Source organism: Oncorhynchus masou, unplaced genomic scaffold (assembly GCF_036934945.1).
Source record: "Oncorhynchus masou masou isolate Uvic2021 unplaced genomic scaffold, UVic_Omas_1.1 unplaced_scaffold_1396, whole genome shotgun sequence".
NCBI classification, from domain to species: Eukaryota; Metazoa; Chordata; class Actinopteri; order Salmoniformes; family Salmonidae; genus Oncorhynchus; species Oncorhynchus masou.
In genome coordinates, this window is record NW_027003886.1 from 75,001 (window position 1) to 97,500 (window position 22,500).

General features: G+C 48.6%; 1 pseudogene; it reads right to left on the bottom strand.

Moving 5' to 3' along the window:
* The window catches only part of LOC135530613 (Krueppel-like factor 3), a 41,691-nt pseudogene that overhangs the window by 8,456 nt on the left and 10,735 nt on the right, over positions 1 to 22,500 (bottom strand).

Consider the following 22,500-nt stretch of genomic DNA (forward strand, 5'->3'; position numbering starts at 1 on the left):
GGCTGGGGAATATCGCCCCCAGGGAACGGGCTGGGGAATATCGCCCCCCAGGGAACGGGCTGGGGAATATCGCCCCCAGGGAACGGGCTGGGGAATATCCCCCCCAGGGAACGGGCTGGGGAATATCGCCCCCAGGGAACGGGCTGGGGAATATCGCCCCCCCAGGGAACGGGCTGGGGAATATCGCCCCCAGGGAACGGGCTGGGGAATATCGCCCCCAGGGAACGGGAGGGGGGAATATCGCCCCCAGGGAACGGGCTGGGGAATATCGCCCCCAGGGAACGGGCTGGGGAATATCGCCCCCAGGGAACGGGCTGGGGAATATCGCCCCCAGGGAACGGGCTGGGGAATATCGCCCCCAGGGAACGGGCTGGGAATATCGCCCCCCAGGGAACGGGCTGGGGAATATCGCCCCCAGGGAACGGGCTGGGGAATATCGCCGCCCAGGAAACAGGCTGGGGAATATCGCCCCCAGGGAACGGGCTGGGGAATATCGCCCCCAGGGAACGGGCTGGGGAATATCGCCCCCAGGGAACGGGCTGGGGAATATCGCCCCCAGGGAACAGGCTGGGGAGTATCGCCCCCAGGGAACAGGCTGGGGAATATCGCCCCCCCCAGGGAACGGGCTGGGGAATATCGCCCCCAGGGAACGGGCTGGGGAATATCGCCCCCAGGGAACGGGCTGGGGAATATCGCCCCAGGGGAATATCGCCCCCAGGGAACGGGCTGGGGAATATCGCCCCCAGGGAACGGGCTGGGGAATATCGCCCCCAGGGAAAGGGCTGGGGAATATCGCCCCCAGGGAACAGGCTGGGGAATATCGCCCCCAGGGAACAGGCTGGGGAATATCGCCCCCAGGGAACAGGCTGGGGAATATCGCCCCCAGGGAACAGGCTGGGGAATATCGCCGCCCCCAGGGAACAGGCTGGGGAATATCGCCCCCCCAGGGAACAGACTGGGGAATATCGCCGCCCCCAAAGGGAACGGGCTGGGGAATATCGCCCCCAGGGAACGGGCTGGGGAATATCGCCCCCCCAGGGAACGGGCTGGGGAATATCGCCGCCCCCAGGGAACGGGCTGGGGAATATCGCCCCCCCAGGGAACGGGCTGGGGAATATCGCCGCCCCCAGGGAACGGGCTGGGGAATATCGCCCCCAGGGAACAGGCTGGGGAATATCGCCCCCCCAGGGAACAGGCTGGGGAATATCGCCCCCCCAGGGAACGGGCTGGGGAATATCGCCCCCCAGGGAACGGGCTGGGGAATATCGCCCCCCAGGGAACGGGCTGGGGAATATCGCCCCCCAGGGAACGGGCTGGGGAATATCGCCCCCAGGGAACGGGCTGGGGAATATCGCCCCCCAGGGAACGGGCTGGGGAATATCGCCGCCCAGGAAACAGGCTGGGGAATATCGCCCCCCCAGGGAACGGGCTGGGAATATCGCCCCCAGGGAACGGGCTGGGGAATATCGCCCCCAGGGAACGGGCTGGGGAATATCGCCCCCAGGAAACGGGCTGGGGAATATCGCCGCCCAGGAAACGGGCTGGGGAATATCGCCCCCAGGGAACGGGCTGGGGAATATCGCCCCCAGGAAACAGGCTGGGGAATATCGCCCCCAGGGAACGGGCTGGGGAATATCGCCCCCAGGGAACAGGCTGGGGAATATCGCCCCCCCAGGGAACAGGCTGGGGAATATCCCCCCCCCAGGGAACGGGCTGGGGAATATCGCCCCCAGGGAACGGGCTGGGGAATATCGCCCCCAGGGAACGGGCTGGGGAATATCGCCCCCAGGGAACGGGCTGGGGAATATCGCCCCCCAGGGAACGGGCTGGGGAATATCGCCCCCCCAGGGAACGGGCTGGGGAATATCGCCCCCCCAGGGAACGGGCTGGGGAATATCGCCCCCCAGGGAACGGGCTGGGGAATATCGCCGCCCAGGGAACGGGCTGGGGAATATCGCCGCCCAGGGAACGGGCTGGGGAATATCGCCCCCAGGGAACGGGCTGGGGAATATCGCCCCCCCAGGGAACAGGCTGGGAATATCGCCCCCCCAGGGAACAGGCTGGGGAATATCCCCCCCCCCCCCAGGGAACGGGCTGGGAATATCGCCCCCAGGGAACGGGCTGGGGAATATCGCCCCCAGGGAACGGGCTGGGGAATATCGCCCCCAGGGAACGGGCTGGGGAATATCGCCCCCAGGGAACGGGCTGGGGAATATCGCCCCCAGGGAACGGGCTGGGGAATATCGCCCCCAGGGAACGGGCTGGGGAATATCGCCCCCCCAGGGAACGGGCTGGGGAATATCGCCCCCAGGGAACGGGCTGGGGAATATCGCCGCCCAGGGAACGGGCTGGGGAATATCGCCCCCAGGGAACGGGCTGGGGAATATCGCCCCCAGGGAACGGGCTGGGGAGTATCGCCCCCCCAGGGAACGGGCTGGGGAATATCGCCCCCAGGGAACGGGCTGGGGAATTTCTCCCCCCCAGGGAACGGGCTGGGGAATATCGCCGCCCCCCCAGGGAACGGGCTGGGAATATCGCCCCCCCAGGGAACGGGCTGGGGAATATCGCCCCCCAGGGAACGGGCTGGGGAATATCGCCCCCCCCCCAGGGAACGGGCTGGGGAATATCGCCCCCCAGGGAACGGGCTGGGGAATATCGCCCCCCAGGGAACGGGCTGGGGAATATCGCCGCCCAGGAAACGGGCTGGGGAATATCGCCCCCAGGGAACGGGCTGGGGAATATCGCCCCCAGGGAACGGGCTGGGGAATATCGCCCCCAGGGAACGGGCTGGGGAATATCGCCCCCAGGGAACGGGCTGGGGAATATCGCCCCCAGGGAACGGGCTGGGGAATATCGCCGCCCAGGAAACGGGCTGGGGAATATCGCCCCCAGGGAACGGGCTGGGGAATATCGCCGCCCAGGAAACAGGCTGGGGAATATCGCCCCCAGGGAACGGGCTGGGGAATATCGCCCCCAGGGAACAGGCTGGGGAATATCGCCCCCAGGGAACTGGCTGGGGAATATCGCCCCCCCCAGGGAACGGGCTGGGGAATATCGCCCCCAGGGAACGGGCTGGGGAATATCGCCCCCAGGGAACGGGCTGGGGAATATCGCCCCCAGGGAACGGGCTGGGGAATATCGCCCCCAGGGAACGGGCTGGGGAATATCGCCCCCCCAGGGAACGGGCTGGGAATATCGCCCCCCAGGGAACGGGCTGGGGAATATCGCCCCCCAGGGAACGGGCTGGGGAATATCGCCGCCCCAGGGAACGGGCTGGGGAATATCGCCCCCCAGGGAACGGGCTGGGGAATATCGCCCCCCAGGGAACGGGCTGGGGAATATCGCCCCCAGGGAACGGGCTGGGGAATATCGCCCCCAGGGCACGGGCTGGGGAATATCGCCCCCAGGGAACGGGCTGGGGAATATCGCCCCCAGGGAACGGGCTGGGGAATATCGCCCCCAGGGAACGGGCTGGGGAATATCGCCCCAAGGGAACGGGCTGGGGAATATCGCCCCCAGGGAACGGGCTGGGGAATATCGCCCCCAGGGAACGGGCTGGGGAATATCGCCCCCAGGGAACGGGCTGGGGAATATCGCCCCCAGGGAACGGGCTGGGAATATCGCCCCCAGGGAACGGGCTGGGGAATATCGCCCCCAGGGAACGGGCTGGGGAATATCGCCCCCAGGGAACGGGCTGGGGAATATCGCCCCCAGGGAACGGGCTGGGGAATATCGCCCCCAGGGAACGGGCTGGGGAATATCGCCCCCAGGGAACTGGCTGGGGAATATCGCCCCCAGGGAACGGGCTGGGGAATATCGCCCCCAGGGAACGGGCTGGGAATATCGCCCCCAGGGAACGGGCTGGGGAATATCGCCCCCAGGGAACGGGCTGGGGAATATCGCCGCCCCAGGGAAGCGCTGGAGGCAGCCAAAGCAGAGCGGAGGCATTTTGAGGAGTTGGCACGACAGCGCAACAGAGACGAGAGACAGCCCCAAAAATGTATTGGGGCGGGGGGAGTGTACACGGGGAGTGTGGCTAAGTCAGGTAGGAGACCTGAGCCAACTCCCCGTGCTTATCATGGAGAGAGAGAGAGGGACCGGGCAGGCACCGTGTTATGCTGTGAGGCGCACGGTGTCCACCGGTGCGCAGGCATAGCCCGGTGCGCTACATCGCAGCTCCTCGTATCGGCCGGGCTGGAGTGGGCATCGAGCCAGGAGCTATGAAGCCGGCTCAGCGCATCTGGTCTCAGGTGCATCTCCTCGTCCCGGGTTATATGGTACCAGCCCTACGCACGGTGTCCCCGGTGCACCAGCACAGCCCAGTGCGGTCTGTTCCACCAAACTTGCCGGGCTACAGGGAGTATCCAGCCAGGACAGGTTGTGCAGGCTCGGTGCTCGAGACCTCCAGTTCGCCTCCACGGTCCGGTCCATCCGGTGCCTCCTCCATGCATCAGGCCTCCTGTGGCAGCCCCCCGCACCAGGCTGTCTCTCCGTCTCCTCCCTCCAGGGTCTCCCTCCTGTCCTGAGCTGCCAGAGACTCCCAGCTGTCCTGAGCTGCCAGAGTCTCCCAGCTGTCCTGAGCTGCCAGAGTCTCCCAGCTGTCCTGAGCTGCCAGAGTCTGCCAGCTGTCCTGAGCTGCCAGAGTCTCCCAGCTGTCCGGTGCTGCCAGAGTCTCCCAGCTGTCCGGTGCTGCCAGAGTCTCCCAGCTGTCCGGTGCTGCCAGAGTCTCCCAGCTGTCCGGTGCTGCCAGAGTCTCCCAGTTGTCCTGAGCTGCCAGAGTCTCCCAGCTGTCCGGTGCTGCCAGAGTCTCCCAGCTGTCCGGTGCTGCCAGAGTCTCCCAGCTGTCCGGTGCTGCCAGAGTCTCCCAGCTGTCCGGTGCTGCCAGAGTCTCCCAGCTGTCCTGAGCTGCCAGAGTCTCCCAGCTGTCCGGTGCTGCCAGAGTCTCCCAGCTGTCCGGTGCTGCCAGAGTCCCCCAGCTGTCCGGTGCTGCGAGAGTCTCCCAGTTGTCCGGTGCTGCCAGAGTCCCCCAGCTGTCCGGTGCTGCCAGAGTCTCCCAGTTGTCCGGTGCTGCCAGAGTCTCCCAGCTGTCTGTCCCAGAGTCTCCCAGCTGTCCTGTGCCTTTGGGGAGGGGTACTGTCACGTTTTGACCTTAGTTCCTTTGTTATGTCTTTGTTTTAGTTTGGTCAGGGCGTGAGTTGGGGTGGGTAGTCTATGTTCTTTGTTCTATGTTATATTTTCTAAGTGTTTGGCCGGGCGTGGTTCTCAATCAGAGGCAGGTGTCGTTCGTTGTCTCTGATTGAGAATCATATTTAGGTAGCCTTTTCCCACATGTGGGTTGTGGGTTATTTTTTTCTGTCTCGTGTTTTCTGCACCTTCCAGGACTGTTTCGGTTTTCGTTTAGTTCACGTTGTTATTTTGTATTTTCAGTGTTCAGTCAATAAACATCATGAACACACACCACGCTGCGCATTGGTCTGACATTTCTTACTCCTCATCAGAGGAGGACGAAGAATATCGTTACCCACACACCATCACACCCACACACCATCACACACACACACCACACACACCATCACACACACACACACCATCACACACACACACACCATCACACCCTCACACCATCACACACACACACACACACACCACACACACACACACCACACACACACCACACACACACACACACACACACCACACACACACACCCCTCACACCATCCACACCTCACACAGTCACACACCCTCACACACCCTCACACACCCTCACACACCCTAACACACCCTCACACCCTCACACCCTCACACCTCCAGTCTCACCGTCTCCATGTCTGTCTTCAGTGGGAAGTCATACACCATCATGACTGACCTGTAGAGAGAGAGAGAGAGACAGGATAGAATGATTAATAGACCTGTAGAGATAGAGACAAGATATAATGATTACTAGACCTGTAGAGAGAGAGACAGGATAGAATGATTAATAGACCTGTAGAGAGAGAGAGAGACAGGATAGAATGATTAATAGCACTGTAGAGAGAGAGAGACAGGATAGAATGATTAATAGACAGACCTGTAGAGAGAGAGAGACAGGATAGAATGATTAATAGACCTGTAGAGAGAGAGAGAGACAGGATAGAATGATTAATAGACCTGTAGAGAGAGAGAGAGACAGGATAGAATGATTAATAGACAGACCTGTAGAGAGAGAGAGACAGGATAGAATGATTAATAGATAGAGAGAGAGAGAGACAGGATAGAATGATTAATAGAACTGTAGAGAGAGAGAGACAGGATAGAATGATTAATAGACCTGTAGAGAGAGAGAGACAGGATAGAATGATAAATACACCTGTAGAGAGAGAGACAGGATAGAATGATTAATAGACCTGTAGAGAGAGAGAGACAGGATAGAATGATTAATAGACCTGAGAGAGAGACAGGATAGAATGATTAATAGACCTGTAGAGAGAGAGAGACAGGATAGAATGATTAATAGACCTGTAGAGAGAGAGAGAGAGAGAGAGACAGGATAGAATGATTAATAGACCTGTAGAGAGAGAGAGACAGGATAGAATGATTAATAGACCTGTAGAGAGAGAGAGACAGGATAGAATGATTAATAGACCTGTAGAGAGAGAGAGAGAGACAGGATAGAATGATTACTAGACCTGTAGAGAGAGAGACAGGATAGAATGATTAATAGACCTGTAGAGAGAGAGAGAGAGACAGGATAGAATGATTAATAGACCTGTAGAGAGAGAGACAGGATAGAATGATTAATAGACCTGTAGAGAGAGAGAGAGACAGGATAGAATGATTAATAGACCTGTAGAGAGAGAGAGAGAGACAGGATAGAATGATTAATAGACCTGTAGAGATAGACCTGAGAGAGACAGGATAGAATGATTAATAGACCTGTAGAGAGAGAGAGAGAGAGACAGGATAGAATGATTAATAGACCTGTAGAGAGAGAGAGAGACAGGATAGAATGATTAATAGACCTGTAGAGAGAGAGAGACAGGATAGAATGATTAATAGACCTGTAGAGAGAGAGAGAGACAGGATAGAATGATTAATAGACCTGTAGAGAGAGAGAGACAGGATAGAATGATTAATAGACCTGTAGAGAGAGAGAGAGACAGGATAGAATGATTAATAGACCTGTAGAGAGAGAGAGAGAGAGATAGAATGATTAAGAGACCAGGATAGAATGATTAATAGACCTGTAGAGAGAGAGAGAGAGACAGGATAGAATGATTAATAGACCTGTAGAGAGAGAGAGAGAGACAGGATAGAATGATTAATAGACCTGTAGAGAGAGAGAGAGACAGGATAGAATGATTAATAGACCTGTAGAGAGAGAGAGAGACAGGATAGAATGATTAATAGACCTGTAGAGAGAGAGAGAGACAGGATAGAATGATTAATAGACCTGTAGAGAGAGAGAGACAGGATAGAATGATTAATAGACCTGTAGAGAGAGAGAGAGACAGGATAGAATGATTAATAGACCTGTAGAGAGAGAGAGACAGGATAGAATGATTAATAGACCTGTAGAATGATTAATAGACCTGCAGAGAGAGAGAGAGACAGGATAGAATGATTAATAGACCTGTAGAGAGAGAGAGAGAGAGAGACAGGATAGAATGATTAATAGACCTGTAGAGAGAGAGAGACAGGATAGAATGATTAATAGACCTGTAGAGAGAGAGAGACAGGATAGAATGATTAATAGACCTGTAGAGAGAGAGAGAGATAGAATGATTAATAGACCTGCAGAGAGAGAGAGACAGGATAGAATGATTAATAGACCTGTAGAGAGAGAGAGACAGGATAGAATGATTAATAGACCTGTAGAGAGAGACAGGATAGAATGATTAATAGACCTGTAGAGAGAGAGAGACAGGATAGAATGATTAATAGACCTGTAGAGAGAGAGAGAGAGACAGGATAGAATGATTAATAGACCTGTAGAGAGAGAGAGAGAGAGACAGGATAGAATGATTAATAGACCTGTAGAGAGAGAGAGAGACAGGATAGAATGATTAATAGACCTGTAGAGAGAGAGAGACAGGATAGAATGATTAATAGACCTGTAGAGAGAGAGAGACAGGATAGAATGATTAATAGACCTGTAGAGAGAGAGAGACAGGATAGAATGATTAATAGACCTGTAGAGAGAGAGACAGGATAGAATGATTAATAGACCTGTAGAGAGAGAGACAGGATAGAATGATTAATAGACCTGTAGAGAGAGAGAGACAGGATAGAATGATTAATAGACCTGTAGAGAGAGAGAGACAGGATAGAATGATTAATAGACCTGTAGAGAGAGAGAGAGAGACAGGATAGAATGATTAATAGACCTGTAGAGAGAGAGACAGGATAGAATGATTAATAGACCTGTAGAGAGAGAGACAGGATAGAATGATTAATAGACCTGATAGAAGAGAGAGAGACAGGATAGAATGATTAATAGACCTGTAGAGAGAGAGACAGGATAGAATGATTAATAGACCTGTAGAGAGAGAGACAGGATAGAATGATTAATAGACCTGTAGAGAGAGAGACAGGATAGAATGATTAATAGACCTGTAGAGAGAGAGACAGGATAGAATGATTAATAGACCTGTAGAGAGAGAGAGAGAGAGAGAGAGACAGGATAGAATGATTAATAGACCTGTAGAGAGAGAGAGAGACAGGATAGAATGATTAATAGACCTGAGAGAGAGAGAGAGAGAGACAGGATAGAATGATTAATAGACCTGCAGAGAGAGAGAGAGACAGGATAGAATGATTAATAGACCTGTAGAGAGAGAGAGACAGGATAGAATGATTAATAGACCTGTAGAGAGAGAGACAGGATAGAATGATTAATAGACCTGTAGAGAGAGAGAGACAGGATAGAATGATTAATAGACCTGTAGAGAGAGAGAGAGACAGGATAGAATGATTAATAGACCTGTAGAGAGAGAGACAGGATAGAATGATTAATAGACCTGTAGACCTGAGAGAGAGAGAGAGACAGTATAGAATGATTAATAGACCTGTAGAGAGAGAGAGAGAGAGACAGGATAGAATGATTAATAGACCTGTAGAGAGAGAGAGAGAGACAGGATAGAATGATTAATAGACCTGTAGAGAGAGAGAGAGAGACAGGATAGAATGATTAATAGACCTGTAGAGAGAGAGAGAGACAGGATAGAATGATTAATAGACCTGTAGAGAGAGAGACAGGATAGAATGATTAATAGACCTGTAGAGAGAGAGAGACAGGATAGGATAGAATGATTAATAGACCTGTAGAGAGAGAGAGAGAGAGAGACAGGATAGAATGATTAATAGACAGACCTGTAGAGAGAGAGAGACAGGATAGAATGATTAATAGACCTGTAGAGAGAGAGAGAGACAGGATAGAATGATTAATAGACCTGTAGAGAGAGAGACAGGATAGAATGATTAATAGACCTGTAGAGAGAGAGAGAGACAGGATAGAATGATTAATAGACAGACCTGTAGAGAGAGAGAGACAGGATAGAATGATTAATAGACCTGTAGAGAGAGAGAGACAGGATAGAATGATTAATAGACAGACCTGTAGAGAGAGAGAGACTAGACCTAGAGAGAGAGAGACAGGATAGAATGATTAATAGACCTGTAGAGAGAGAGACAGGATAGAATGATTAATAGACCTGTAGAGAGAGAGACAGGATAGAATGATTAATAGACCTGTAGAGAGAGAGAGACAGGATAGAATGATTAATAGACCTGTAGAGAGAGAGAGACAGGATAGAATGATTAATAGACAGACCTGTAGAGAGAGAGAGAGACAGGATAGAATGATTAATAGACCTTTAGAGAGAGAGAGACAGGATAGAATGATTAATAGACCTGTAGAGAGAGAGAGAGACAGGATAGAATGATTAATAGACCTGTAGAGAGAGAGAGACAGGATAGAATGATTAATAGACCTGTAGAGAGAGAGAGAGAGACAGGATAGAATGATTAATAGACCTGTAGACCTGAGAGAGAGAGACAGGATAGAATGATTAATAGACCTGTAGAGAGAGAGAGAGAGAGGATAGAATGATTAATAGACCTGTAGAGAGAGAGAGAGAGACAGGATAGAATGATTAATAGACCTGTAGAGAGAGAGAGACAGGATAGAATGATTAATAGACCTGTAGAGAGAGAGAGAGACAGGATAGAATGATTAATAGACCTGTAGAGAGAGAGAGAGACAGGATAGAATGATTAATAGACCTGTAGAGAGAGAGAGAGAGAGAGACAGGATAGAATGATTAATAGACCTGAGAGAGACAGGATAGAATGATTAATAGACCTGTAGAGAGAGAGACAGGATAGAATGATTAATAGACCTGTAGAGAGAGACAGGATAGAATGATTAATAGACCTGTAGAGAGAGAGAGACAGGATAGAATGATTAATAGACCTGTAGAGAGAGAGAGACAGGATAGAATGATTAATAGACCTGTAGAGAGAGAGACAGGATAGAATGATTAATAGACCTGTAGAGAGAGAGAGAGAGACAGGATAGAATGATTAATAGACCTGTAGAGAGAGAGAGACAGGATAGAATGATTAATAGACTGTAGAGAGAGAGAGACAGGATAGAATGTAGACCTGTAGAGAGAGAGAGAGACAGGATAGAATGATTAATAGACCTGTAGAGAGAGAGAGAGAGACAGGATAGAATGATTAATAGACCTGTAGAGAGAGAGAGACAGGATAGAATGATTAATAGACTAGAGAGAGAGACAGGATAGAATGATTAATAGACCTGTAGAGAGAGAGAGACAGGATAGAATGATTAATAGACCTGTAGAGAGAGAGAGAGAGACAGGATAGAATGATTAATAGACCTGTAGAGAGAGAGAGACAGGATAGAATGATTAATAGACCTGTAGAGAGAGAGACAGGATAGAATGATTAATAGACCTGCAGAGAGAGAGAGAGACAGGATAGAATGATTAATAGACCTGTAGAGAGGGAGAGACAGGATAGAATGATTAATAGACCTGTAGAGAGAGAGAGAGACAGGATAGAATGATTAATAGACCTGTAGAGAGAGAGAGACAGGATAGAATGATTAATAGACCTGTAGAGAGAGAGAGACAGGATAGAATGATTAATAGACCTGTAGAGAGAGAGAGAGAGAGAGGATAGAATGATTAATAGACCTGTAGAGAGAGAGAGAGAGACAGGATAGAATGATTAATAGACCTGTAGAGAGAGAGAGACAGGATAGAATGATTAATAGACCTGAGAGAGAGAGAGACAGGATAGAATGATTAATAGACCTGTAGAGAGAGAGAGAGACAGGATAGAATGATTAATAGACCTGTAGAGAGAGAGAGACAGGATAGAATGATTAATAGACCTGTAGAGAGAGAGAGAGAGACAGGATAGAATGATTAATAGACCTGTAGAGAGAGAGAGAGACAGGATAGAATGATTAATAGACCTGTAGAGAGAGAGAGAGACAGGATAGAATGATTAATAGACCTGTAGAGAGAGAGAGAGACAGGATAGAATGATTAATAGACCTGTAGAGAGAGAGAGAGACAGGATAGAATGATTAATAGACCTGTAGAGAGAGAGAGACAGGATAGAATGATTAATAGACCTGTAGAGAGAGAGAGAGACAGGATAGAATGATTAATAGACCTGTAGAGATAGAGACAAAGATAGAATGATTAATAGACCTGTAGAGAGAGAGAGACAGGATAGAATGATTAATAGACCTGTAGAGAGAGAGAGACAGGATAGAATGATTAATAGACCTGTAGACCTGTAGAGAGAGAGAGAGAGACAGGATAGAATGATTAATAGACCTGTAGAGAGAGAGAGACAGGATAGAATGATTAATAGACCTGTGTAGAGAGAGAGAGACAGGATAGAATGATTAATAGACCTGTAGAGAGAGAGAGAGACAGGATAGAATGATTAATAGACCTGTAGAGAGAGAGAGACAGGATAGAATGATTAATAGACCTGTAGAGAGAGAGAATGAGAGACAGGATAGAATGATTAATAGACCTGTAGAGAGAGAGACAGGATAGAATGATTAATAGACCTGTAGAGAGAGAGAGACAGGATAGAATGATTAATAGACCTGTAGAGAGAGAGAGACAGGATAGAATGATTAATAGACCTGTAGAGAGAGAGAGACAGGATAGAATGATTAATAGACCTGTAGAGAGAGAGAGACAGGATAGAATGATTAATAGACCTGTAGAGAGAGAAAGAGAGAGACAGGATAGAATGATTAATAGACCTGTAGAGAGAGAGAGAGACAGGATAGAATGATTAATAGACCTGTAGAGAGAGAGACAGGATAGAATGATTAATAGACCTGTAGAGAGAGAGAGAGACAGGATAGAATGATTAATAGACCTGTAGAGAGAGAGAGACAGGATAGAATGATTAATAGACCTGTAGAGAGAGAGAGACAGGATAGAATGATTAATAGACCTGTAGAGAGAGAGAGAGACAGGATAGAATGATTAATAGACCTGTAGAGAGAGAGAGACAGGATAGAATGATTAATAGACAGACCTGTAGAGAGAGAGAGAGAGAGACAGGATAGAATGATTCATAGACAGACCTGTAGAGAGAGAGACAGGATAGAATGATTAATAGCTACTAATACTGCTACCACTACTGCTGCTAATACTACTACTACTGCTAATACTAATACTGCTCCTACTACTGCTGCTAATACTACTACTACTGCTACTACTACTGCTGCTAGTATTACTACTACTGCTAATACTACTACTACTGCTGCAAATACTACTACTACCGCTGCTAATACTAATACTGCTCCTACCACCGCCGCAATACTGCTACTACTGCTACTACTGCTGGTGCTACTACTACCGCTAATACCACTACTTGTGCTGCTAATACTACTACTACTGCTACTACTACTACTGCTACTACTGCCGCCAATAGTGCCACCACGCCGCCAATAGCACCACCACCGCCGCAAATGCTGCACTGCTGCTGCCACCACCACCACTGCTGCTAATAGCACCACTGCTAATAGTACTACTACGCCGTTAATGCACTACCACTGCTGCAAATACTGGTGCTACCACCACTGTTAATAGCACTGCTGCTGCTGCTACCACTACCACCACTGCTGCTACTACTTCTACTGTTGCTGCTACTACTTCTACTACCGCCGCTACTACTGCTGCTACTACTACTACTACCACTACTACTACTGTTGCAAATGTGCTGCTACTACTACTGCTAGCACTACTACTGCTAGTACTACTACTGCTAATGCCACTACTACTGCTGCTACCACTACTGCTGCCACCACCACTACTACTGTTGCAAATACTACTGCTACTACTACCACTGGCCAGTACTACTACTGCTAATGCTACTACTACTGCTGCTACCACTACTGCTGCTACCACTACTACTGCTAATGCTACTACTACTGCTGCTACCACTACTGCTGCTACTACTACTACTGTTGCAAATACTACTACTACTACTACTGCTAGTACTACTACTGCTAATGCTACTACTACTGCTGCTACCACTACTGCTGCTACTACTACCACTGTTGCTATCACTGTTGCTAATATGACTACTACCACGCTAATACTGCTGCTGCTAGTAACGCCGCTACAGCTGCTACCACTGCTACAACTACTGGTACTACTGCTACCACCGCTATTAACTACTACCACCACCAGTAGTTGTAGTAATAGTAGTTGTAGTAATAGCAGCAGTAATAGCAGCAGTAGTAGTAATAGCAGTAGTAGTAATAGTAGTTGTAGTAATAGTAATAGTAATAGCAGTAATAGTAGTTGTAGTAATAGTAGTTGTAGTAACAGTAGTAGCAATAGTAGTAGTAATAGTAGTAATAGTAGTTGTAGTAATAGTAGTTGTAGTAATAGTAGTAGTAATAATAGTAGTAGTAGTAATAGTAGTAGCAGTAGTCGTAGTAATAGTAGTAGTAGTAGTAGTAGTAGTAATAGTAGTAACAGTAGTAGTATTAGCAGCAGTTGTGGTAGTAGTAGTAGTAGTAATAGTAGTTGTAGTAATAGTAGTTGTAGTAATAGTAGTTGTAGTAATAGTAGTTGTAGTAATAGTAGTAGTAATAGTAGTAGTAGTAGTAGTAATAGTAGTAGTAGTAGTAATAGTAGTAGTAGTGTGGTAGTCGTAGTAATAGTAGTAGTAGTAATAGTAGTAATAGTAGTAGTATTAGCAGCAGTTGTGGTAGTAGTAGTAGTAGTAATAGTAGTAGTAGTAGTAGTAGTAGTATTAGCAGTAGAAGTAGCAGCAGCAGTAGTAGTAGTAGTAGCAACAGCAGTGTAGTAACAGTAGTAGTAGTAGTAGTAGTAGTAGTAGTAATAGTAGTAGTAGTAGTAGTAGTATTAGCAGTAGAAGTAGCCGCAGCAGTAGTAGTAGTAGTAGTAGTAGTAGTACAGCAGTAGTAGCAGCAGCAGTAGTAGTAACAGTAGTAGTAGTAGTAGTAGTTGTAGTAACAGTAGTAGTAGTAGTAGTAGTTCTAGTAGTAATAGTAGCAGCAGTAGTGTGTGTCTGTGTTTTCCTCATACCGCAGTACAGAACGTCAACAAGGAGCAGCACACACCTTAGTACAGAACGTCAACAAGGAGCAACACACACACCTTAGTACAGAACGTCAACAACGGGCAACACACACACCTCGGTACAGAACGTCAACAAGGGCAACACACACCTTAGTACAGAACGTCAACAAGGAGCAACACACACCTTAGTACAGAACGTCAACAAGGGGCAACACACACACCTTAGTACAGAACGTCAACAAGGGGCAGCACACACCTTAGTACAGAACGTCAACAAGGGGCAATACACACACCTTAGTACAGAACGTCAACAAGGGGCAGCACACACCTTAGTACAGAACGTCAACAAGGAGCAACACACACACCTTAGTACAGAACGTCAACAACGGGCAACACACACACCTCGGTACAGAACGTCAACAAGGGGCAAACACACACCTTAGTACAGAACGTCAACAAGGAGCAACACACACACCTTAGTACAGAACGTCAACAAGGGGCAACACACACACCTTAGTACAGAACGTCAACAAGGGGCAGCACACACCTTAGTACAGAACGTCAACAAGGGGCAACACACACACACCTTAGTACAGAACGTCAACAAGGGGCAACACACACACCTTAGTACAGAACGTCAACAAGGGGCAACACACACCTTAGTACAGAACGTCAACAAGGGGCAGCACACACCTTAGTACAGAACGTCAACAAGGAGCAGCACACACACCTTAGTACAGAACGTCAACAAGGGGCAACACACACACACCTTAGTACAGAACGTCAACAAGGAGCAACACACACACACCTTAGTACAGAACGTCAACAAGGAGCAGCACACACACCTTAGTACAGAACGTCAACAAGGAGCAGCACACACACCTTAGTACAGAACGTCAACAAGGAGCAACACACACCTTAGTACAGAACGTCAAGGGGCAACACACACCTTAGTACAGAACGTCAACAAGGGGCAACACACACCTTAGTACAGAACATCAACAAGGGGCAACACACACACCTTAGTACAGAACATCAACAAGGGGCAACACACACACCTTAGTACAGAACGTCAACAAGGGGCAACACACACACCTTAGTACAGAACGTCAACAAGGGGCAGCACACACCTTAGTACAGAACGTCAACAAGGGGCAGCACACACCTTAGTACAGAACGTCAACAAGGGGCAGCACACACCTTAGTACAGAACGTCAACAAGGGGCAGCACACACCTTAGTACAGAACGTCAACAAGGAGCAACACACACACCTTAGTACAGAACGTCAACAACGGGCAACACACACACCTCGGTACAGAACGTCAACAAGGAGCAACACACACACCTTAGTACAGAACGTCAACAAGGGGCAACACACACACCTTAGTACAGAACGTCAACAAGGGGCAGCACACACCTTAGTACAGAACGTCAACAAGGGGCAATACACACACCTTAGTACAGAACGTCAACAAGGGGCAGCACACACCTTAGTACAGAACGTCAACAAGGAGCAACACACACACCTTAGTACAGAACGTCAACAACGGGCAACACACACACCTCGGTACAGAACGTCAACAAGGGGCACACACACACCTTAGTACAGAACGTCAACAAGGAGCAACACACACACCTTAGTACAGAACGTCAACAAGGGGCACACACACCTCGGTACAGAACGTCAACAAGGGGCAAACACACACCTTAGTACAGAACGTCAACAAGGAGCAACACACACACCTTAGTACAGAACGTCAACAAGGGGCAACACACACACCTTAGTACAGAACGTCAACAAGGGGCAGCACACACCTTAGTACAGAACGTCAACAAGGGGCAATACACACACCTTAGTACAGAACGTCAACAAGGGGCAGCACACACCTTAGTACAGAACGTCAACAAGGAGCAACACACACACCTTAGTACAGAACGTCAACAACGGGCAACACACACACCTCGGTACAGAACGTCAACAAGGGGCAACACACACACCTTAGTACAGAACGTCAACAAGGAGCAACACACACACCTTAGTACAGAACGTCAACAAGGGGCAACACACACACCTTAGTACAGAACGTCAACAAGGGGCAGCACACACCTTAGTACAGAACGTCAACAAGGGGCAACACACACACACCTTAGTACAGAACGTCAACAAGGGGCAACACACACACCTTAGTACAGAACGTCAACAAGGGGCAACACACACCTTAGTACAGAACGTCAACAAGGGGCAGCACACACCTTAGTACAGAACGTCAACAAGGAGCAGCACACACACCTTAGTACAGAACGTCAACAAGGGGCAACACACACACACCTTAGTACAGAACGTCAACAAGGAGCAACACACACACACCTTAGTACAGAACGTCAACAAGGAGCAGCACACACACCTTAGTACAGAACGTCAACAAGGAGCAGCACACACACACCTTAGTACAGAACGTCAACAAGGAGCAACACACACCTTAGTACAGAACGTCAAGGGGCAACACACACCTTAGTACAGAACGTCAACAAGGGGCAACACACACCTTAGTACAGAACATCAACAAGGGGCAACACACACACCTTAGTACAGAACATCAACAAGGGGCAACACACACACCTTAGTACAGAACGTCAACAAGGGGCAACACACACACCTTAGTACAGAACGTCAACAAGGGGCAGCACACACCTTAGTACAGAACGTCAACAAGGGGCAGCACACACCTTAGTACAGAACGTCAACAAGGGGCAGCACACACACCTTAGTACAGAACGTCAACAAGGGGCAGCACACACACCTTAGTACAGAACGTCAACAAGGGGCAGCACACACCTTAGTACAGAACGTCAACAAGGGGCAGCACACACACCTTAGTACAGAACGTCAACAAGGGGCAGCACACACACCTTAGTACAGAACGTCAACAAGGGGCAGCACACACCTTAGTACAGAACGTCAACAAGGGGCAGCACACACACCTTAGTACAGAACGTCAACAAGGAGCAGCACTCACCTTAGTACAGAACGTCAACAAGGAGCAGTACACACACCTTAGTACAGAACGTCAACAAGGAGCAGCACACACACCTTAGTACAGAACGTCAACAAGGGGCAACACACACACCTTAGTACAGAACGTCAAAAGGGGCAACACACACCTTAGTACAGAACGTCAACAAGGAGCAGCACACACACCTTAGTACAGAACGTCAACAAGGAGCAGCACACACACCTTAGTACAGAACGTCAACAAGGAGCAGCACACACTTTAGTACAGAACGTCAACAAGGAGCAGCACACACCTTAGTACAGAACGTCAACAAGGAGCAACACACACCTTAGTACAGAACGTCAACAAGGGGCAACACACACCTTAGTACAGAACGTCAACAAGTGGCAGCACACACACCTTAGTACAGAACGTCAACAAGGAGCAACACACACCTTAGTACAGAACGTCAACAAGGGGCAGCACACACACCTTAGTACAGAACGTCAACAAGGAGCAGCACACACACCTTAGTACAGAACGTCAACAAGGGGCAACACACACACACATTAGTACAGAACGTCAACAAGGGGCAGCACACACACACCTTAGCACAGAACGTCAACAAGGGGCAACACACACACACATTAGTACAGAACGTCAACAAGGGGCAGCACACACACCTTAGTACAGAACGTCAACAAGGGGCAACACACACCTTAGTACAGAACGTCAACAAGGGGCAACACACACCTTAGTACAGAACGTCAACAAGGGGCAGCACACACACCTTAGTACAGAACGTCAACAAGGGGCAGCACACACACCTTAGTACAGAACGTCAACAAGGGGCAACACACACCTTAGTACAGAACGTCAACAAGGGGCAGCACACACCTTAGTACAGAACGTCAAGGAGCAACACACACCTTAGTACAGAACGTCAACAAGGGGCAACACACACCTTAGTACAGAACGTCAACAAGGGGCAATACACACACCTTAGTACAGAACTTCAACAAGGAGCAGCACACACCTTAGTACAGAAAGTCAACAAGGAGCAACACACACCTTAGTACAGAACGTCAACAAGGAGCAGCACACACCTTAGTACAGAACGTCAACAAGTGGCAGCACACACCTTAGTACAGAACGTCAACAAGGAGCAGCACACACACCTTAGTACAGAACGTCAACAAGGAGCAGCACACACCTTAGTAGAGAACGTCAACAAGGGGCAGCACACACACCTTAGTACAGAACGTCAACAAGGAGCAGCACACACCTTAGTACAGAACGTCAACAAGGGGCAACACACACACCTTAGTACAGAACGTCAACAAGGGGCAGCACACACACCTTAGTACAGAACGTCAACAAGGGGCAACACACACCTTAGTACAGAACGTCAACAAGGAGCAGCACACACCTTAGTACAGAACGTCAACAAGGGGCAGCACACACACCTTAGTACACAACGTCAAAAGGGGCAACACACCTTAGTACAGAACGTCAACAAGGGGCAACACACACCTTAGTACAGAACGTCAACAAGGGGCAGCACACACACCTTAGTACACAACGTCAAAAGGGGCAACACACCTTAGTACAGAACGTCAACAAGGGGCAGCACACACACCTTAGTACACAACGTCAAAAGGGGCAGCACACCTTAGTACAGAACGTCAACAAGGGGCAACACACACACCTTAGTACAGAACGTCAACAAGGGGAAACACACACACCTTAGTACAGAACGTCAACAAGGGGCAGCACACCAGGCCTGTCCCAACCTTTACAGCTAACAAACTCAAACCTTTACAAGCTGATTCATGGAGATTCCCCCTACTGATGACATTAGTACCTTTAGTGCAGCACACACCAACACACAACACATGTTTCACTATGCTTGTGGAGACTAAAACTAAATTTCCATTCAAAATCCTATTTTCCCTAAACCCAAACCTTAACCCCTAACCCATACCTTAACCCCATACCTTAACCCCTAACCCATACCTTAACCCCATACCTTAACCCCTAACCCATACCTTAACCCCTAACCCATACCTAAAACCCTAACCCATACCTTAACCCCTAAACCCATACCTTAACCCCTAAACCAAACCTTAACCCCTAAACCAAACCTTAACCCCTAAACCAAACCTTAACCCCTAAACCAAACCTTAACCCTAAACCCAAACCTTAACCCCTAAACCCAAACCTTAACCCCTAAACCCATACCTTAACCCCTAAACCCATACCTTAACCCCTAACCCATACCTTAACCCTAAACCCTAAACCCAAACCTTAACACCTAAACCCATACCTTAACCCCTAAACCCATACCTTAACCCCTAAACCCATACCTTAACCCCAAACCCATACCTTAACCCCTAACCCATACCTTAACCCCTAACCCATACATTAACCCCTAACCCATACCTTAACCCCTAACCCATACCTTAACCCCTAACCCATACCTTAACCCCTAACCCATACCTTAACCCCTAACCCATACCTTAACCCCTAACCCCTAACCCATACCTTAACCCCTAAACCCATACCTTAACCCCTAAACCCATACCTTAACCCCTAAACCCATACCTTAACCCCTAAACCCATACCTTAACCCCTAGATGCCCTAGACACATCACTAGAGGTAATGATGCCCTAGACACATCAATAGAGGTAATGATGCCCTAGCCACATCACTAGAGGTAATGATGCCCTAGACACATCACTAGAGGTAATGACACATCACCAGAGGTAATGACACATCACTAGTGGTAATGACACATCACTAGAGGTAATGACACATCACTAGTGGTAATGACACAGCACTAGAGGTAATGATGCCCTAGACACATCACTAGAGGTAATGACACATCACCAGAGGTAATGACACATCACTAGTGGTAATGACACAACACTAGTGGTAATGACACATCACTAGAGGTAATGATGCGCTAGACACATCACTAGAGGTAATGACACATCACTAGAGGTAATGACGCATCACTAGTGGTAATGATGCCCTAGACACATCACTAGAGGTAATGATACCCTAGCCACATCACTAGAGGTAATGACACATCACTAGAGGTCATGATGCCCTAGCCACATCACTAGAAGTAATGACACATCACTAGAGGTAATGACACATCACTAGAGGTAATGATGCCCTAGCCACATAACTAGAGGTAATGACACATCACTAGAGGTAATGATGCCCAAGCCACATCACTAGAGGTAATGATGCCCTAGCCACATCACTAGAGGTAATGATGCCCTAGCCACATCACTAGAGGTCATGACACATCACTAGAGGTAATGACGCCCTAGACACATCACTAGATGTAATGATAACCTAGACACATCACTAGAGGTAATGATACCCTAGACACATCACTAGAGGTAATGATGCCCTAGCCACATCACTAGAGGTAATGATGCCCTAGCCACATAACTAGAGGTAATGATGCCCTAGACACATCACTAGAGGTAATGATGCCCTAGACACATCACTAGAGGTAATGACACATCACTAGAGGTAATGATGCCCTAGCCACATAACTAGAGGTAATGACACATCACTAGAGGTAATGATACCCTAGACACATGACTAGAGGTAATGATGCCCTAGCCAAATCACTAGAGGTAATGATGCCCTAGACACATCACTAGAGGTAATGACACATCACTAGAGGTCATGATGCCCTAGCAACATCACTAGAGGTCATGATGCCCTAGCAACATAACTAGAGGTCATGATGCCCTAGCCACATCACTAGAGGTCATGATGCCCTAGCCACATCACTAGAGGTAATGATGACCTAGACACATAACTAGAGGTCATGATGCCCTAGACACATCACTAGAGGTAATGACACATCACTAGAGGTAATGACACATCACTAGAGGTAATGATGCCCTAGCCACATAACTAGAGGTAATGACACATCACTAGAGGTAATGACACATCACTAGAGGTAATGATGCCTTAGCCACATCACTAGAGGTAATGATGCCCTAGCCACATCACTAGAGGTCATGACACATCACTAGAGGTAATGACGCCCTAGCCACATCACTAGTGGTAATGATGCCCTAGACACCTCACTAGTGGTAATGATACCCTAGACACATCACTAGAGGTAATGATGCCCTAGACACATCACCAGAGGTAATGACACATCACTAGAGGTAATGATGCCCTAGCCACATCACTAGAGGTAATGATGCCCTAGACACGTCACTAGTGGTAATGATGCCCTAGACACATCACTAGAGGTAATGATGCCCTAGACACATCACTAGAGGTAATGATAGCCACATCACTAGAGGTAATGATGCCTAGCCACATCACTAGAGGTAATGATGCCCTAGACACGTCACTAGTGGTAATGATACCCTAGACACATCACTAGAGGTAATGATGCCCTAGCCACATCACTAGAGGTAATGATGCCCTAGGCACGTCACTAGTGGTAATGATGCCCTAGACACATCACTAGAGGTAATGATGCCCTAGACACGTCACTAGTGGTAATGATACCCTAGACACATCACTAGAGGTAATGATACCCTAGCCACATCACTAGAAGTAATGATGCCCTAGACACATCACTAGAGGTAATGATGCCCTAGCCACATCACTAGAGGTAATGACACATCCCTAGCCACATCACTAGAGGTAATGATGCCCTAGCCACATCACTAGAGGTCATGACACATCACTAGAGGTAATGACGCCTAGACACATCACTAGATGTAATGATACCCTAGACACATCACTAGAGGTAATGATGCCCTAGACACATCACTAGAGGTAATGATGCCCTAGACACATCACTAGAGGTAATGATGCCCTAGACACATCACTAGAGGTAATGACACATCACTAGAGG